This window comes from Cygnus atratus, chromosome 11 (genome assembly GCF_013377495.2).
Source record: "Cygnus atratus isolate AKBS03 ecotype Queensland, Australia chromosome 11, CAtr_DNAZoo_HiC_assembly, whole genome shotgun sequence".
Taxonomy (NCBI): domain Eukaryota; kingdom Metazoa; phylum Chordata; class Aves; order Anseriformes; family Anatidae; genus Cygnus; species Cygnus atratus.
This window is the reverse complement of record NC_066372.1, coordinates 6272708-6289174: the sequence shown is the minus strand read 5'-3', so window position 1 is coordinate 6289174 and position 16467 is coordinate 6272708. Positions and strand designations below refer to the sequence as shown.

Genomic DNA, 16467 nt, shown 5'->3' with positions numbered 1-16467 from the left:
TGAAACATGGATTTTCTCAGCAGCTTGTAATAAGGAAATGATTTGAGAATGCTGGATCTAAATTCCTGTGTTTCTGTGTGCTATTTAAAATAAAAAACACCCACCATTTGTCTATGTTACATTGTTTTTTTCTCTGACACCTATGTTTATCTTTCAAATGAATTATAATCTCTCCCAAATCTAAAAGATGCCCTCTTCTAAAACATGTGGGACTGGAGATTGCTCATGTATGCTACTGATTTGATCTTGATGGGATGCAAATGCAGTAGTGCTGCTTGGGCTTGGACAGCTGCATATGTAGCATTGCTGCTCTACTTTTGTGAACTATGTGGTCAACTGAATTGCAAATGTTTTACTTTTCATAAATATGTTATGAAAGTTTTGCTGGCCTGGACCTTGTGTGGAACTGAAAGTATAAAAAGGAGAATGTGAACCCTTTCCTTCCCAGTAAAAGTAGTTGATACATTGGATTTGAATGCCTAAATTGTCTGTGTTCACCCTGAAAGGAAAGGCCTTATAGGATGAATGCCGAACCTATATTTTCATTCTTTTGCTAGCAAAATAGCCCACCAATTCGCAAGGTTTACAATGTGGCACTTCCACACAGTCCATAGTACAAATCAATAGGAAGAATACACGGTGGTGTTTTTTTTGTGTGTTTTTGCTTTTTTGTTGTTACTTTAAGTAGTAGCCATGTAGTCCTATAATGGCCGTGATTTTCAAAGAAACTGAAACCTGTGTTACAGTGCTATCTTTGATTATCTGTGATGGGAACAGACATTCCCTTCTTTAATTTGGAGGTCAAAAGAGTTTTACCATAGCACTCTTCTTAGTATTTATTGCTCACGGTATCTGCATTGTTAGCTCAAGTACCAGCCCATGAGCTTGATCACAGTGGGCCATACTGTTTTACTTTGAAACAGAATTTAATTTGCTATCAAGATTCTTTTGATTATGGCTAAAATGATGCTGAGATTTCTTGAAAAGCCATTATTTCCAAACATGGAATGTTTGCACAGCTCATTTGCACTATATAGTTATTTATCCAGATGCCGCTGACCTACCAGTCAAATGGCTGTTTGAACTGATCATCATCTTTGCTGCAAGAAGTTGAAGAATTAGTAACTAATCTTACGGAAACTTGAACTGAAATCAACAAAAGCATACAGGGAAGTGAGTAAGAAGTTCTGCCCTGAACCTTTCATTGTATTTCTTAGGCATGAACCTCTGAGGCTGCCTTTACTACCTGCTATCTGTGGCATGGAATCTGCAGAGATGGCTAGGTAAGGTAAGGCCTTTCAAAGGCAATGCTTTCTTTTGTGTTACGGTTTTAATACAAATATGATAATTTCTTTGCTTTCCCTGCGTGTAGTTAGGGAAGCCTTCATAACCCTTAATGCACTGGGTATAACTTCCTTACAAACAGTCTATCTGCTGCCACGCAGAAGTTACATTGCTGAATGAAAGGTAATGCTCTCCCCTTAGGAAGACAAATGTTGTCTGTTTAGAGCTGCTTATCAGAGCATAAGTGAAAGGGGGAAAGGGAAATGGACATTCATTTGTTTTAGAAAAAGAGCTGTGTGTTTATAATATAATAGAAAGCAAAGTTCTTGCAAATAAAAGGCAGCAGTTCTGTGTTGCATAGTCTTGTTAGAAGTAAAGTATGTGTTTAATTGTTGGATTTGTCAAAAGGGAGGGTTGAACTCATGGGAATAAATATAATACACACGGGTTTAATTACCATGAATGGGTAGGCAAAAACAAAGTATGCAAAACAGCACATCTACTCTTCACATATGTGTCTGTATATATATGTAATTAGAGCTGTGCACAAAATACAGTTTTTCCTGCCACCCACACTTTGCCTTTTTCTATCAAAATAAATATTTTGATAGGAAAGCATGCACAAACTCTACCATATATAGGTATTTCTTGTCACAGATGAGGGTAAAAAAATCTTTGAACTCAGAGCAAAGCAGCCTAATTTTACTCATTAGAAATACATGATACCTTAATTGGGAAGAGCAAAGAAAGGAATGCAAACATTTGCCTCATCCATATGGTAGAGAAATAAATGTACTTTAGACAAATATATCTCTTGAGTTCTGCTTGGTGGTTTATAGCACATCTTCAACACACACAAGGATCAGTGTGATACAAAGATACTTTCCATTGATTCATCCAAGACTGTGGATGAATCAAGGACACAGTGGACAATAATTTTAGGCTTCTTCTCTTATAGAAGCTAGAAAATGGTATTTCCATCTGTAATGTGTCCCATAAAAGGTGCTTTTTGTTTATTTGAGCAACTCACGAAGATTAAATAAAAACATAATTTTTGTCTTAGATATAAATGAACAGGAATGATGCTGCACATTCAAGGAAGTTAACAAACCTAGTTTGCAATTCCCTTAGAAATGGGAACAAAAATGTGATGTGGATGTTAGATGCATTCATTCTCTTGAGAGGACGTTCAGATAGCAAAAGGTCAATAAAAAACTTTTAAAATATACTTGTGTCTCTTTGATCTGTACTTATAAGAACCATTTTTTTCAGTTAACACACACAGGTTCATTGCATTAAAACAGCCTGCTAAGGCAGAAGATTTATCCTCTTCCCAATATCTTTGCACAGGGAAGCATTAGTTTAGGAAGTTTATGATTTGGAGAAGACATATAAGTTAGACTGGGCGTGATGCCAAACTTGGTCTGCTGCAGATTCATCACAAGCTGAGAATGTAAAGAAGATACAGATTGCTAATGCTCAGTGATGTGCAGACACCGAGAAGTTCATCTCAGGTGTGGGTTCCTGTAGCTTGAAGCCATTTTTAAATCTCTGACTCTCTAGTCAGACGATCTTGTGATATGGTGTTTTTTTGTTTGTTTAGTTTAGTTTAGTTTAGTTTAGGTTTTGTTGTTGTTTGGAGCTTTTAATTGTGTGTTTTTTTTTTCTTCCTGCTGAAGATCATAAATGAAGAAAACAATTAGTAAGAAAAAGGATTGAGTCAGGTGGGTTTGTTTATTGCTTTTGTTTGCTCTGATTTGTCATTCTGATGTGAATTTTACTGAGTGGATTTTATTCTGTAAAACTTCAGAAGTCACTCTGCTTAACATGACAAGACAAATATTTGCTTCTAAAACAATTTCTGACAAGATCTGTAATATTTTTTCACTTGAAGAACACTATTTGCACTTAAAGCTGTATGTGTGAAGCATGGAATTGTACATGCTAACACAGTGTACTTTTTCTGGAGGAAGCAAACATATTGGTGGTGAGGTATATCACTTCTCTCTTAATATTCAGAATATGACTTCAACTCTGGGTGCGTTTTAGCATGTTATCTCCAGTCAATTGAAAGAACAAATTTTTGATTGTGAGTCACCAAAAGCCTCACATGCTTGTTTGGAGTCAGCGAAACTCAAAACATAAGTCTAAATTTAGCATACATTCAAGTCTTCTGTTGAAACCCTGCCTAAAGACAGGGGTGCGTATACACAATAACAGTCACTAAAGCATCCCAAAATTTTGTCAAATGGTTCCCAGATTTGACTAACTGTTTTTTGTTTGTTTGTTTATAGTAGATGTGATACAAGATGACAAAAGTTTGAATTATTTTCTGTGAAGTTTATGTAGTGCATTGAAAGTGTTATTGTATGCAACTATTGCAAGCAACTATTGTATGCTATTGAGAAGTAGTATTTATTCAATTTAAAAGATAAACAAATAAATAGGCATCCCCCATTTCCCAAACCTGGAATCGGCTAGTTATGTAATGCTGGTGTGAAATAATATTCTTAACGGTTGACATTTCAGAAAGTGGCGCAAAAATGAATTATATGTTCTTTATACAGTGCTATAGAATAAAAGTACAAAAATACTAATGTTGTAGATGAAAGCTGGTGCATGATCTCCCCTAGAAAACAAAGAAAAATTTTACCTTGGTTTGGAACATAAACTTGAAGAGGAAATGCATATGCACTTGATGGTGTTAGTTATTCTAAAACCACCTGTTTTAGAGAAAATTATATGGCATTTAAAGTACTCAAAAACTTTATTGTTCTGAAGAGAGAGAATTTCAATTTTTCTGAAATTATTAGATTTGATAATTCTCATGCGTGCTGAATTGATTTTTTATTTATTTTTTGGCCTTTTTCCATTTTCATCTAAGTTTTGAGCTATTTAATCATGTCTCCTTTTCAGGAATGTATTAGGGCAAATATGTAGTTTTATATACATGACAAGTATCAGCTGGTGATTACCTGCATCTTTCAAGTCAGCCACTTGCTGAAATTCCATAGTGGATTGCACCATTGCACCAACGTAGAGGAAATTCCTTGTCTGCCTTTTCTTCAGGTATGCAAATATTCTAGTTCAAGGCCTGGTACTTGAAAATTTCTAGCAATTGTTCTGAAAAATGCAAACTGCTTTTAAATTGCTTCAATGGTTTATGCACTCTCTAATTATATGTAGTTCATAATACGTTTATATTTATATACTGAAAACTGTTATATATGCTGTGTATATGAATTATGCATATGAACTAATGTTTTTAGACCAAATTTAGGTTGTAAAGCTGAGTCTCTGAAAGCTTATTTTTAAAGTGAATTTTTTTTCATTTTTCTCACTTAAGCAGAATTCCATTGCTGTAAAGTAATTGTATGAGTGAGTGCCCCTGTTTAAGTGAACAGTTTATGGTTACTATATTAAAGTGAACATTTCAACTTGGCTAACACAACCACTGAATAAACACATATTGATATTATAGAACAAAATAATATATTAGTGCATTGCTCATTTGTGCTCTGATAGTCACCCTGATACTATTAGTCATGCGGGGAGTGACAAACACAATTACACTCGAGTGCTAATAGAGTGGAAGGGCAAAACTGCCTGACCTCGGCATCCTGGGTCGATTTAAATGTTTGATGTCTCATTGAATTAGTATCACAGTGTGAAAGACAAAGCTCAAACTAATGGAAATGAGCCTGGACATGCAATACTGCTGATTGGGCTGACATAATTAGAATAATATTCTTCACACAGCTAATAACAAGCAGAAGAAATAAATAACCAAGAGATAACTTAATGACTGCATGCTAAAATGCTCCTTTGAATATGCTAAGGTTAGCATTTTCTATTTACTTACGGAGCACTGGGGGAATTTTTTTCTCTGTGTAATCATCAGCAGTGGTGATGAGCTCCATACTGGTTACGAAGACCATATGAAACTATGGAGGTTGACCTAAATTTTTGCCCCTCAGCATCATTATTTAACCCTTAGGGCATTCTTACAAATACCTGCCTCTCTAGAAGGCAATCAATCCCAATCCCTCACAAAAAAAAAAAAAAAAGCTGACACATGACACAAGACAGATTCATAAATATATAGTCTTGCATCTTATACTCGTGCCCTTGAACTCTAAGGAACAAAGTCACGGAAATGTAAGTAAACGTACAGGAAGTTTGAAGATTGTACATTTCTGTGGGCATGAAGTGAGATTTTGATAATCTGATACAGGACAGTTCTTACTGTATTCTTACAGAATACTTTTTACAGTAACTTATCTTACAAATTGATCTTTGGTAATTTCTTTATTTTCTCAGCATGAAGTGAGGTGATGCCAATGCAGACCTGGAAAAGATGTAACTGAGACAGGAACATAAAAAAAACTACTTGGCATTACTCATCAGTTACATTTAGACCTCGTACTTCATTAGTTGTGCAATATAATGATATATGCACCAGAAATCCAACTGAACAGCACATTTGATTAGCTTTAGGTGGTCAAGTCTTTGCCATCAATGGGGTGACTCATCTGTTCAACCATAAACGTGTACTTTTAGGATTTAGTAGGAGATGGACCTTTGATTCTTACCAGAATTTACTGAAATCAAAGCCAAAGTCATTTGCAGCCTAGATATCGAGGAGTATAAATCTGAGACTCCCCCCCAAAAAAAATCATTCTATGTTTTGAGTTGATGAAGAGTTTTTTTTTCCTTCCTTGTTATAGAAGTTCATAGATTCTATTTCAAGATTTTCCTTCTTATGTGAATAATACCTTGGACTGAAAAATGAGAAAGCAACAGCTTCTTGGAGAGGCTGAGGATTCTTTTTTCCAACTAACATTAGTGATGTGTCCTTGGGAAGTATCAGAGAAAAAATTGTTATTAACTTTACTCTTTATGTGGTAACTGTCTTAAAATTAGGTGTGTGTTAAAATTTGTGATGTGTTTTGGGCCAAGTCTTCAGGAGAGCAGATTTTCATCAGGTTTTATTCAAATCAGGAGATTTTGTAGTGCCTTTGAAAACTAGTCCGGGAAAATATCAAGTTTCTTAATGCAGGATCTGGAAGTGACCTTCACTGTACTTCTGGAACTGTGACTTCATTCACAAAAGGATATCACCGTATCAAAAAATTGCTAATAAGATCTGATTCATTTACGTTGTGCTTGTTAGCGATAACTACATTTTTCCTGTCTTAAAACACGTAAGACAGCATACATGTTTTTTTTATGCCATGTTGGTCCATAAATTTATATAATGACAAACCTTCTATCAGAAATGCACCAAAGTGCAAACCATGGTCTTAACAGAATAAGATGTTGCATGTTGCAAACTTGCAGGTAGAGGATTCCCAACAGAGCATTTTAGCTTTGATCCGTGCGAGGCAGTGAAATGCTGTTCATCTCTTATATTCATAGACTAACCTACATCTGTTACTTCTTTTTAAATAATAATAAAAAGAAGGCCAAGCATTTTCAGCAAATCACATTATTTCACTTCATTAAGAGTTAAGGGTTTTATGGTAGTCTATTACCAGTTCAGACTGAGTTAGCACTGCTGAGCCAGCAGATGCCACGGTATCAAGGGCTGGTACAGAGGTGGATCTCTTGTAGGCTCTCAGTTCAATTGCCCTCAGTACTGTGGGATCTGTTCAAACGAGGGCTTAGTTTATATCGTAAACTGCTGTCATTAGTAAGCTCATTTGGCATGCAGGTAGTATGAAATGTTTCTGGTTCTCAGAGGAAGGGACCTAAGTGGTGCCCTCCTCATCCAAAGAAACCCTGCCTATGAGTACGAGATCATTCACCTTTGTCTGCTCTTCATACCCTGTAGAAATGCCCATGTAAACCTTGCACTTGCCTGCTCTGGGCCATTCCTGCATCTGTATGGTAGAAGTTCTCGCTCCCTTTAGTAACAAATTCAATCTCCCTACATAATGTGGAGAAGACAAAAACAATAAATATAATAAGCTGATATAATAATTATTGTAATTAATTTGTATTCTCTGTGATTATGCAGAGCCATTGCCTGTATGCCAGTAAGTGGGCTAATTCTCCTTCTACCTGGATTGTCCTCTTTTGTCTAGAATCCTAAACCAGTGGGATTAACTACAGAATGACAGGTTGTAGTTGGTTTATGAGGTTGTTTGAATTTAAAGATGAGGGATTATTTTCTCTCTTATAAGTTCATTTGAATTTATGCTGCTGAGCTATGTAACTCCTCCATTTGACTCCAGAGCTTCTATGCAAAATGAGTGCTCTAAAATAGGAAATAGAGATACCAGTGGCTACTAAAACCAAAAGATGAACATACAATCTGACGAAAGATGCTCTTGTTCTTGCAGGGAGCTTTCTGTAAGCAAATCCTTTGGCTTTTTCTCAGCCTAGATACTAATTTTTGGTAATTTAACTAGTCATTTTGAGGTTGGCATCTGAGGCTCGCAAGTATTTACTGCGGTAGAGCTGATAGTGTTAATGTTAACAATAGCTTGAGTGGTTCTGGTGGCTGGCACTAACAGAACAGGAATCCTCCCCACAAAATAAATAGAATATTTTCAAAGCTGAACATACTGAGTAACTTGGAGCAGTTTCCCGATGTTAAATGGTGGGGAATGCGCTGTCAGTCATAGTTTTATGCATTTCCTGTGTTTATCATATTGATGGTGTTAAGGTTTTGGTAATAGAAATATTTTCCCAACACATATAGGTAGTAATATGCATACAGTTCTTAGCTTGTAGAAGAATGTGTCTGCAAAGTTTCCAAATACAAATCTCGATACTATGGCTTGGCATAACTTGCACATCATTTGGCTTATTAGAGCTGGCTAATTATATATATATATATATATATATATTATATATATTATATAATATATATATATAATTCTGTTTTTAATAGAACTGGGGAAAAAAATAAAAACAGCAGTGTTTGTTCTGCGTTTTCTGCACCTCCTATGGTAGTTAATGTTCTGGTGAGGTCTGAATTATGAAATGCTCCTTATTATTTGGCTTTATCTTAGTGATATAGCAAAAGTTGAAAGACTTTTTCCTTTTAAAAATAAGTCTCAAGCAATGACAAGATATCAGCCGTTGTGAAGGTATCACACTAATGACTGATAGGTCGAATATTAACAGTTTCAGGCTGAACATTGGGTTTCATCAGTATCTGTCAAATCAGAATCGTGAATCCCAATTCTTCTGTATGCCCTTTTGCAATTAGTGCCTGTTGGTATTTCAGTCCCCAAACAGCATATTTAGGTATGTTCCCAAGCAGCTTTTCATACATATTTTATTAATATATTCTATTTTCTGTTTCCTTCATTCTCTTTACAGAAAAATACGTATCGTTTGATTTAGTTTTGTCCCAAAAATATTGGAATAAAATATTGGAATATTGGGATAATATATTTCAATCTTGTCTAGGCCCTGCTTTTGTCATACACGATAGGCTGGTCTAGATGACCTCTGAGGTTCCATCCAATTTGGGCTTTTCTGTAACTTCTGTAATTTTCATGAATATAAATGTAAAGAATAATTATGTGATTAGCTAAACCTTTCTTTAGAAAGGATTCCATTGTTATAACAAGTTCAGCTTAATTAGTTAAAAGTAAAACTCCTCTTTGGCACCCACTAGTTGGTCATATCCAGTGCCCCGTATGCTCTTAAGGTCATTTTCATCTGGTGGAAAAAAGACAGAAAATGTCACTGTATTTATTTCTGTTCTAATCCTCAACCAGTCAGATTTCTCTGTGCTCTAATTTTCTAAAGCATTCTCATCCTGTGATCTTCAAGGATCCAAATCAAGGCCATTTAAGTAAACTGAAATCTTTTGATTAAATTTAAAGGCTTTTGAATTTGAACCTGAATGTTCTTAGTAAGCAAATGTGTATCAGTTGGTCAGTTATTAAGGAAAGAAAAAGAAAGTAAGGATGCTTTTCACTAATTTTTGTTGTTCGTAGACAAGTTAACGCCTTGAACTAGGAGATCTTTCTTTTTTTCTTTTTTTTTTTTTCCCCTCCAGTGGCTGCAGTCCTGGTGATAGCTTGTGACCGTTCCAGACTAGTAGTGTGTATTTTCAAAGCAATAATTCTCTAATGGAAGAAGATTGCTTCACTCACAGTACTATGCATCTATTTTGAACAGCAAATGCAAATATTGTCAGGATGGGTATCACTGGTGTTAGTTACTATTAACACAAAAGCTGGCATTTGAAGTAGTGCACTCAAGGTATTTTTATATAAGCACTGTCCATTTTTCTGGACAGAACTGTAGGTAGCTTTTGCACCTCATTCAGAAAGGACAGGAACTTGAATAGTAATTTGAAATAAAGCTCCTTGTATGTTCATCTCTCCTGATATAAACCCTCCACTAGCAAGGAATGCACTTGAAGTGGTATTCCAGTCATAGTTGAACAAAAACAGCCTTCAGCAATCTGATCTAATAAGAATGAAGAATACTTCCAGACCAAAAAACAAAATAATAATAATAATAAAAAAATGTATTGAGCTAATGTAGAAATATGCGTAGCTGCAGACTTGATTTACTTTCATGCCATTTCACAATCTGATAATTTTTACAAAGATGTGCTTAAAATGTTGTTTCATGCAAAGTTCATTTTTTTCCTTGTTTAAAAAAACACCACATCTTTAATTTGCAAGGCCATGTATTAATTTTGCTGAGAGCACCGTTTATTTCCCTTCCTTCGACTTTAATAGCCAGTTGTTGACAACTCTCAGGCGTGTCAAACTCTCACCACTAATAATTGCTTAAGGTTCCTTAACTTCCATAAATGTTGGTTCCAGCTAAAAACCCCATGCTGTAGCCCTGTTTGAGGGAAGGAAAAAAAAGGGGGGGAGGGCGTGAAGGGGTGGGGAAAAAAAGGGAAAAAACCTGAGAACTTCTTCTGATGAATTTTTGATTTTCCTTCTTAACAAAGAAATGTCTGTGATTCAAAGAAATAGCTTAAAGTGATATTATAAAATAGAATATGGAGTGCACTGTTCTGAATGACTCTTTGCTTTTAATGTAAGGCTGAAAAATTGTCAGTGCCTTTTTTGATTAGATGAGATTTTTTTTTTTGTTCTTGATCTAAGAATTGAGGAGAAAAACATGCTACTTGCATTTGAATATAGTATGAGCTAGATGTAATGTGTTGAAGATAAAGCAATACCAGTACTGCCTCAAGGCGGCACCTGTATCTGTGGGTCAATGCCATTTCTCTTTAGATCGCTGCTGAGCCCCTCTCTTGGCTGCTGCTTTATTAGGCCTAATTAGGCAGGCTGTCACTTTTATTGGTGATGGAAAAGGAAGATAAGTAGATTACTTGTGTCATCTATCTCTATCTGGACGTGTCTAAAAAGTCTAAAGTGATTGCTGTGGGCCACAAATATATTTCACAAGAGGGAGAAAAAGGAAAAAAAATCAGAAATGTATTAAACCCCTAGAAATGACTTACCTTTGGCACTACTGTGTGTAATTTCAAACCCACAGAGAAAAGAGTTACAGTACATACATAAAGTCCTTTTGTTCAGAGGGAGAAGGCTGTATGTAATGGTTTTTATGATATCAAAAAAAAAATCTGTTTTCTACCTAAAATTCTATAAGTAGTTATATATATTTTTTTAAAATTTAATCCTAGTTATAATAAGAGCACAGCATCTGTGGCTGGTGAAGGAGTGGAGGGTTATTTTGATGACAGGCTTGTTGACACGTTCCTCTGATAGGCTTACTCTTTGGATCATTGCTCAGGGCATCTCCAGTTTATGTAGCATGTGTATATTTTTAATGATTGTTTATAGGAATAATTAGTTATTTTTTAAATAAAACAACATATCTTAAATTAGATTAATTTTTGACCACTTTATCAACAGAAAATCAACTTTGCAATTCTTTCATTTCTGAGACATCATCCACTTTGGAAGATGATATTCCCCAGAATGTTCCTCAGGAGAAAGAGCTTATTAGCTGTAGCATCGTGGTAGGAAAACAGAACTACCTCTGTATGGACTCTCTTAGGAACACGAAATATGATCTTCATTTAGGGGTATTGCCAGGGTCAGATACTAATCTTTAGGAAACTTCAAGATCAAGGATAAATCCAAGTAGATTTTACATTTAAAAAAAATTCCGAAAGCTACCAAATCACAATCAGCCATGATAAAATGCTTTTAGAAATTTAGATCCTTTCTTTTAGATATGTGATCTTATTTCATCTATTGGTGCATGTGGTCATGTGGGATACAAATATTGATCTTTCAAAATCTGATTGCAGCCACGCTGCAAGTTAGTCGGGTGTCATCATAGGCACTTATAATGAATATTCCAAAGATGTCTGGGTGATGGTTCTTAAAATCTAATGAGCTAGTGTCTTTGACTGTTAGCTAAAAGAATAAATTTATGGCTATCAGTAAAAACTACTTGTAGACTTAGAATTAAACTCAGTCATATCACGAGGGCAAGAGTAGAAGCTTTTCCTGCTTTTTTTTTTTGTTGTTGTTCGGTTGGTTGGTTTTCCACTAGAGTAAGATGAAGGAGCATTAGTATCGCTGTTTCGTAATAACAGCTGGCTGCCTTGCTAGGGCCCTCTATAGCAGTCCTTACCCCCAGAAAACTTCTATGGCTTGAGCAATATAATTTCAGAAGACCTTTTTTGTGTATAATGAATGCTGTGTAAGGTCTTTAAATGATAGATTCCAACTGCTATACCAATGGCATTTTAATTCAAGATTCTGCTTTCCAGAGGCAGTCAGCCAGTCTGTTTGCTTGGAAGCTTCAAAACTTCTCATTCATTATTCAATTCAGGCTGTTTAGTGTTTATTTTCTTTGCCTTAAAGACCCTTCTTCTCAGATGCTGCCTAACGATATCCATACATGTTGAGATAGCTGTAAGTACAGTCTCATGGAAATCCACTGTTAAGATAGACAGTTCCATAGCTAGCTGTACCAGACTTTTCTGTGTAGGCAGGAGTTGGTGTTTTTTTTGGTTGGTTGTTTTTTGTTGTTGTTGTTGTTTGATTTGTTTTTGTTTTTTTGAGATGTATGTTGCTAGAAAAATATCAAACACAAAACAGAGAGGCAACTAGTGCCAGGAACTTTTAGATGAATTTGCTTCAGACCACCATTAAACTGAAGAAATTCAGAAAGTCAGTGCTGGTACAACATTCAGCTCCATATACAATCCTTGATTATTTGTATTAATTACGTTATCTGCTCAGAGTGGAAATCTTTCAAGCTCAAGACAGGAGGTGTCGAGGTCTCTAGTTTACAAAGAAAATATTTTGATGTCTGGTCAGAGTTTGTCTTCTAAAACTGAAAGGTTTGATCTACTCCATAATATGCCACAGTCAACCTTAGTGTATAAGAAAAGCGTGTCTAGTTATCTGGACAGTAGAACCTCCCTTTGGAAACTGAGTGCTGCTGTTGGTCAGGGGTCTGCGAGCAGTCTTGTAGGAAGTGATCTTGTCAAGATCTAGGTGTAGTTTTTGAGGACCCCAGTGAATTGTCTGAGAAACAAAACCTTATTACTTTATAGCAATGCTGCAGTGTGGCTCCAGTTCATTTAATCATAATGGGTAGCTGTTTGTATCTACATTCTCCCTGATTAAACTGTAATAAGCACTGGAGCAGTCACTTTGCAGTGGGTTGCCAATAGCAGCAAAATCTATCGTTGCTGTTTGGCTGAACACTGATCCACAGGACATGACACTCCTTTCCTAAACTTTGGCTTGTGGTCTAATTCTTTTTTCTGGTTGTGGACATGTCTTCTGGTTTTAGACCTCAGCTTTAGTCATGAGGCAGGACTATTCATGCCTACTAACTTATAAGCAGACTTATGCAAGGAGAGCAACAGAGTAGAGCTACTGATCGTAGCAGTTCATCACATGGACAACCATACCTCAGCCTGCCAAATGTAGCTGATAGCTAGAAGGTCACAGGGGGGTAGAACTGAGACCTAAACTCAGCAAAGCATGATAGTTATTCATTGTTGTCATTGTGTCTCCTACTAGGAAAGGACAAAGGTCTGATCTGAGAGATGGTTGTCCCTGTTAGTTTCCAAGTTTCCCTTAGTAAGCTTTGAAAGAAACTGTATTTACGTAGATGTTTTTGCCACCAGGTTGTGTTCTGGGTATGTTCCTGTGCTGAAGTTTCTTGCTGATGTTCAGGGCCTTAATGTCACAGCAGACATAGTGTGTCTGAGTGATAAAAATTGAGTTCCTAAAATAGTTCTGCATCTTTTTAATGGTTTTGAAATCTTTTGAAAAACAGATTATCAACAGCAATGCAGTTTTGTGCTTTCAATATTAGTATATCTGATTCCATGAATTCCTGGCAGCATCTGAAGTTTACTGGCTCTTAGCTCATCCAACTCAAACTACTCTTTTAAATGGGAAACTAGATCCCTTACTTGAAAGATACAGAAACACCATTCTTGCTTGGGGGGGGGACCTTTCCTTTTCTTCTTTTCCCCCCTTCCCCAGAAGTATGCAAACTCTCTACTCATCCATTCTCAAGCAATGAGAATAACCTGTGAATAATTCAGATTGTTGTATTTCTAAGACTAGGAGCGAAGATGGCATCCTGATTTCAAAAACACCATCTCTGAGATTATCTCAGGAAAGCTACTGTTGCATGCCTTTTCAAGCTTTAAAAGCTCCCCAGGTTGAATAGTGCTTATTAAAGTAAGAATGTTTTCAAAATATACAGTTATAGTTAGATTTTTGGTGATATAAACAGACATGTAAAATTCTCCATGAGAAATATGGGAAGGTATTTCCTGGAAATACAAAATATATACTTCTATTAATGGTTGTCTTTTGGTTTGTTTTGTTTTCCAGCAGGTGCTCTTTCTCTGCATTGCATGGCACTTGCTTGTTTCATGGATATATCAGAGCAAAAGCCTTCTGGAACATTTTTAGTTCCAATTTGCTTTCTCGTCAGTTAGGGCTTGCATATTGATATGACCCCAGGTTTATATAATCACATGCTACTGCAGGAAAAGCGTCAGTGTATACTGAGCAGTAGAAGAACCAATCAGTAATGTCCTGTACAGACTTTCCCCTTTTTCTGTGTCTGCATTCTTGCAGGTAATGCATGTGGGTTTTTTGCATTCCATGTGAGTTTATCTAAGCAAGACTGATCCTGTAATTATTGCAACCTTTTAAATTAATAAATGTAGCCCAGTTAGGCTCCTGTAGCTCAAAAGCACTGGACTAGCTAGCTGGATCCAGCTCACTTTTATGGGATATTCAAGATTAAAAGAGGTTCTTGATTTCAAAGGATGGCTTGCTCTTCTCTAATCATGTTTGTTCCTTCTCTGCAGGTATCAAACCAATTAGACACCGAGAAGTACAGTCTAAAAAGCTAGAGTTCAGTCCATGAAATTCTTACAGAGCTAGATGAGATCAGTTTTAAAGATTCTTAAACATTTTTAATGAAAAGCATCACATTTTTCTATTACTGTATTTTTTACAAAGCCTAAGCCACACTCTCTACTAGCCACACTAGGCTTTGGCAGAACAGTTAGCGTCCATATTTATTTCTGATGACTTCATATTTGTCTTTTGATATTAACGTGCATTTTCTCTTTTATTGCAATCTGGTGACAACTAAGGTGTGTTGGCAGTGTAGGGATATTTGTGAGCAGTCAGGTGACAAAGCTGATTTTACCAAATAGCTGCAGCTGCACGCCAGCTCTGTTGATGTGGCCTTTGCACACCGGCATTGATTGGGCAGGAGTAGTTAGGAGTTTCCAGTATTTTGCGTAGCACTTTCTTACACAGCACTTTAACACATCTTCAACTTTGCAAAACCATCTGGCAAAGTCTGGCACAGAATACGATGCATACATGGAGCCCCATTGTGGCAGCACCATGAAGGACACTGTCTAATTCTAGTTGCATGAACGTTTTTCCTTATTTCTATGTGATCTCATTAGCATTAGTTTTTTGCTTTTAGGATATAAAAGTGAATGTTAAAGTGCACAAATACTATTGTTCTGTATTAATGACTTCTATATCCAATTAGTGAAGATCATTATTACAATATGTTATAACTTGCATTGCACACAAGAGGCAATAAACAAGATTCCCAAGAAGCAGTTTTATAGTTTCTCTGTAGCATTCTTGGACTACAGGAAGTCCTTTGGTCTGCATTTTGCCATACAGCAAACCGAGCTGAATGGCACTAGGAACAAGCATTTGTCACAGAGCGAAGATTTTTCTGAGTAAGAACAGAGTGCAGGAGGTACTGGTTTTCCATGCTACCTATCTAGGGTTCTTGTAGGATAAGAGTATTGCAGTTCTATGCCTGAAATAATTCACATTTCATTGCAGGTGATATAACTTGTTTGTTAAGCAGATTTTAAAGAGATATTCTGAGTTGTAATGGCCATTTAGTAGCTGGCTATCAACAGTCTGAGCTCCCTGCCTGGGGACAGCATGCAAGATTTATTAAATATTAAGAAGCTGTTCATTACTTTGTGGAACTATGACAACAGAACATCTGCATATTTAGGAAACAGTAAGTTAACATTCTTTAGACTAGTTTCTTCGGTTAGGGGAAAGGACTAATGTTTATCTGGCTAAAGTTGCATAAAAATGTGTTGTCTTCTTTGAAGTTTGCTCTTTGCTTTTGGTACTGGAGAATGTTGAAACATACGTATGCTACTTAATTTAGAACACAAATGAAAGCACTGTCTCCTAGAGAAGGTAGAAAATTGGGCATGTCAGGTAAACACTATTTGTCATGTCTTTAAAAATCCCAATAATGTAAAAAAAAAAAAAATTAAATAAAAAATCCACAGGCATATATTCTTTAGAGGTTTATCTATTGCCAGTAACTTGGAGAGGAGATATTTATCCCTGCATACAACCTAAAGATATAATTCAAATTTCATTGCAAAGCTCAAGGAAAAAGATTGTCTTATGAAATGGAATGTACCTTGCTGACAAAAAGTCAACAAACTTCTTGGAAAAACTTTCTTCACTTCAACCAGAGTTAAAAGCAAAGTGGTATAACTCTTGGTATATTGGCTCTTTAAATTACTGAAAGGCTCTCCATCACTGATGAAGCCAAGTACATACTGTGAGTTTTTGTACCCACTCTTGCTCATACGGGACAATCAGAGGAGTTAGGAGAAAAATAAAAATAAAAAAAAAAAAAAAGGAAAACCCAGCAACCTCTCTT

The 16467-nt window shown here is 36.1% G+C and overlaps 1 long non-coding RNA gene across 1 annotated transcript in view; it reads left to right on the top strand.

Annotated features, from left to right (window-relative positions):
• The first annotated feature begins 1215 nt into the window (after positions 1-1215).
• Positions 1216-16467, top strand: part of LOC126913438 (uncharacterized) — a 46146-nt gene continuing 30894 nt past the window's right edge. Inside the window, exons 1-3 of the long non-coding RNA XR_007708736.1 lie at positions 1216-1283; positions 2964-3008; positions 4201-4353. This is a non-coding gene — a long non-coding RNA (uncharacterized LOC126913438). The remainder of the gene's footprint in view (positions 1284-2963; positions 3009-4200; positions 4354-16467) is intronic.